The following is a 4,268-nucleotide window of genomic DNA, read 5'->3' as shown; positions in this document are numbered from 1 at the left end:
GTAAATACTTTTCATCCTTTTAAATTCATGATCTTTCCCATGTGTTTTAGATGTGGGACTATGTTTGCACCCTTGCAACCCAACATAATGTCCTCTTGGCGTTTATTTTTAGGTGTGCAGATTCTATAAGCATTAATTAAAGGTTATATATGTCCAACAAACTGATCATCAAAATGCATGAACTGAGCTTCTAAACAATGACAGTACTACTGTATGATTCAAATCCAATAGTACTTAAGTAATAAAAGGGTAAAAAACTAACACTTCGTATCGATTACAAGTTAGTTAATTAGCAACACTAAAATTTCATTTCGATGCAATTAGCAATACTGGAGGATACTTCAACTAAGGACTCATTAGAAGCTAATACATCATCGAATTGATCTCTGCTGATGCGACTCTTCAGCTTTCTCAATCCCATCTGCTTTATCTCCTCCTCTATCTCCTTCTGATTCGAGAGAAATCCTCGAAATGTCTTCTCGGGCATGATCATTCGTAATTTAATTAGCTCTACTGCATCTGTAGATCCATGATGAAGCAACTGATCATCGCCCATTGCTGTTTCTTTGGTGGTCTGTATATAAGCAGCAAATGCACGTATATCAAATTGGTCATGAATGTAATGGTAATTCTTTAGAAACTGACTGAATATCATAGTCGACGATTGATCTTTCAAATTGAAGTCGAGGTTGAAGATCACGACGTGATCTTTGTGTTCCGGAGAAACAATTCTATAAATTTCATTTTCTGTTGTTGATCCCTGTCGATCAAAGCAAATTATATATGTTAGTATACATAAAAGATCGATCGACCTATATATCTTCTCTTACGTTTGGGGTTGTGCTAGAATTCAGCATGAGCGAAACACCGATGGATCGAAAAGCAGTTTTGAAAAGCTTCATCAATGCATCTGGAGGATCTACCGGCGGATAGAGGCGGAGAAGTAATGACGCGTGCTGGACCTTGGGAGCTTCGATGCGTAGGCGAGCGACGACGTCGACGGTGACCGACTCAAGCTTTGGGCAGCGGACGTCGATGGTGTGGAAGTTGGGGGCGATGTGTAATAGGACTAGATGCTTGATAATCTTTGTCGGAGAGATTAATATTTTACTGAATTATAATACAATTCAACTTATCTGTAGAGATGGCTTGAACTGAGAATTTCAAGCTGCCAGCAGGGACTGGTGTTTTCCTGATCACCAATGCTAAGTCAATCGCATGATCGACTCACCAAGTGTCGAGTCGAGGCCTGCGTTCAACGCAGTTTTCTTAAAACAGATTCGTCCCCTCCGGCGGTGCTTAGAGGTTCCGACAGACGTCTGTTTCCCAGGATACAATGACAGAACCGCGCTGTCCACCAAGAACAGGCAAATCACGGCGAACTGAGGTGTACCTGAATGCTAGCACCAGTGAGAGAGATGAGGAGGTGGTGGTGGCTTCTTGTTTATATATATATATATATATATATACTCCTTAGCTCAATATTTGGACTCTTATATAGAGTCTCTACATGTACGTTTACATGCCAATAACCGACATTCATGCATACGTTTATGCATTTAGCAATTATGTATGAACGTTCATATTTTTAAGTGCAAAATGTTGATTCATTCACTTGGATCAATTTTGCCCTGACTGGTCCGACATTTAACGCGCAAAAGTCGCGCTCACACATAAATTACTTTACAAATAGTGCAATTCGGGCCCTAGATTTGCACCCTAAGCATTTGTTCATAACATTAATTCTTGTGACACAATATAAAACAACCACTATGCCTTAAAACTTTCAATGTGGGACTAAATTTCCATTCACAAAGGAGCTTCCTCCTTCCACCATTTTTTTTCCATTCAAATTTTCAACACTAGATCCTTGATGGAGGCAGTGGCGGATCCAAGGGGGGGCGAGGGGGGGCTTGAGCCCCCCTGAGATCGCGGTAGCACTTGGAGGAGGTCCATCGTCGCTGCTCCTCCGCCATCCTCCGGGCCCAACCGAGATCCCACAGAACCAAATTCGTAAATTCTTAACACTGGAGTAGAACAAGCTAGGGGAATTGACAAATCCCAACAACAAATCAAAATACTTACTAAAGAAAACCCTAATCAACTTGTCCTTAGGCTTGCCGACGAAGGAGGCGGCGTCTCTGAGCAGCGCGTGCGGCGGCAGCTAGGCAATAGGGGATTGCGAGAGGAGAAGGGCGTCTGGGCTATGGCAGCGGCGGGGTGGCGGCGGCGGCCTGTGCAGCGGCGAGGAGGAGGAAGGCGATGGCGTCCAGCGTTGAGCGGCGGCGTCGTCAGCAAAGGAGGGGCAGCGGCGTTGGCAGAGGAGGGGGGGCCAGAGTTGCGGTGGTTTTCGTGTGAGGAGGACGGGAGGAGGCGTTGGTGATCCGGCGGCAGCAGTGGCGTCGATGGCGGCGAGGCAGCGGGCGAAGGAGCAAAGGAACGAAGAAGAGAAGAGGAGAGGGGAATCGGGATTAAAGAATCGATTTCCTGATTTAAAAAGGAATATACAGTAATGGTGGGTTAGTCAGCGCAATAACAGAGCTAAACCAATTTAAAAAACCTAGATTTATTATAACGATTAAATCGATTACGGTAGTAAACTGGGTTCAATCTTGGTTCGCTTGGTTTACTAATCAAACGACCTCTGATTTAACTCAAACCAGTTTTGTTGGATTCGTCTTCGCAAGACGAATCCTTTTATCCATTTTATTCTATCAAAATCTCTTCCAGTATGAACCAAATCAAGCTGGTTCAGTTTGGTTCAATCTTGATTCGTTTGGTTCACTAACCAAACGATTTTCGATTTGATCTAACCCAAGTTTGTTTGATTCGTCTTAGCGAGACGAATCTTCTCATCCTCTTTATTTTATCATAGTCTTAACCTAATTTTAGATCTGACCTATTTAACCTAAATAGGTTTGGCTAATTTAGGTTTCAACCCAATTAATTCGAACTAATTAGGACTGAATCTTTAAATGGGTTAGTTCAAACCCTACAATTTCTAGGATATCACAGTTTGGTTGTATACATCGAAAAAGAAATTTTTGCCACAATTGAAAATGAACAAATTTTACAACATTTTCAGCAAATGTATACTCGTATGACACAATTGTCTCTTCTTGTTTGTACGCAACTTGGTAGTAGTTCGAATATAAAAAAATAATTTTTTATTAGTATGCGCATAATTTTATAATTTTATTATTATCATTATTAATTGTATTTTTATTTTTTATATATATATTTATTATATATTAAAAAAATTAAGCCCCGGTTGAAAAACTAGTCTGGATCCGTCACTGGATGGAGGTGGAGTGGATGGTTAGGTCGCGCACGTTGAAGTCACTGCAATCTATGAAACGCATAGTCTCGAGAAAAGGGCAGGAGGAAGCGAGGAAGGCACAAAGGAAATTAAAGCTTCCGTCGTACATGTCGAGGATGATGCACTGATCCATTTTGAGGGAGGTGAAAAAGGTGGTGAAGGCGACGGTGGACGGAACGAGGCGGTTGCAGAATCCTAATCCCACCTTGATTCTGCGCAAAGAGAGACTCCTCAGCTACTTGATGGCGAAGAAGCTGCAGCTTTCCCATCTGAGATTAAACCATATCCTGTATCCGGAGGTTTCGAGGATGAGATCTTCCACGCCCACCTCAATGAGTTCGCCGACGAGCAGTTGCCGGAGGGGTTTAGGTAATTCGGTGACTTCGTGGAAGACGATGTGGCATTGGCGGATCAGGGCGCGGGGGAAGGTGAACTGCTGGCTGATGTCGACGCCGCCGGAAGGCTGAACGACGTTGAGGCGGAAGGCGTCGAGTCGGGGGATGGAGGGGAGGAGACGGCGGAAGCGAGAGCAGACGGCGGAGAGGGCGACGCGCTGCTTGATGGGGAGGAAGGAGAGGATGGAGATGAGGAGGTCGTCGTGGAGGGAAGTGAGAAGGTCCTCCGCCGGTGCGCTTACCTGTTCACGCCGGCGCTTGCATTGGCTCTCCATCACGTCTATCGAACTGCATGTCTCTGCCGGACGGCGACGGTGGCTATCCTCAAACTTTCTCTCTCCCCTCAAACTTTCTCTTTCTCACATTCTAATGACATTTCTATCCTCTTCTTTTTATTTATTTATTTTTTAATTTTTATTTAATTTTATTTTTAATTAAAAATAGCTCTCATATATTTTTAATTTTATTTAGTTTTATTTTTTTAATTAATTTAATTTATTATTTTTTCATCAATACGGTGTTTTTTTCAATTTTATTTAATTTTTATTTAGTTT

At 42.7% G+C, this 4,268-nt stretch overlaps 1 pseudogene; it reads right to left on the bottom strand.

Moving 5' to 3' along the window:
- Positions 1 to 298: 298 nt before the first annotated feature.
- On the bottom strand, positions 299 to 3,989 carry LOC141830478 (uncharacterized; annotated as a pseudogene).
- Between the last annotated feature and the right edge of the window lie 279 nt (positions 3,990 to 4,268).

This window comes from Curcuma longa, chromosome 6 (assembly GCF_044706935.1).
Source record: "Curcuma longa cultivar G26 ecotype Majalengka, Jawa Barat chromosome 6, ITB_CL_G26_1.1, whole genome shotgun sequence".
Classification (NCBI taxonomy): Eukaryota; Viridiplantae; Streptophyta; class Magnoliopsida; order Zingiberales; family Zingiberaceae; genus Curcuma; species Curcuma longa.
The sequence above is the reverse complement of the archived record's forward strand: the minus strand, read 5'-3'. Positions and strand labels throughout refer to the sequence as shown.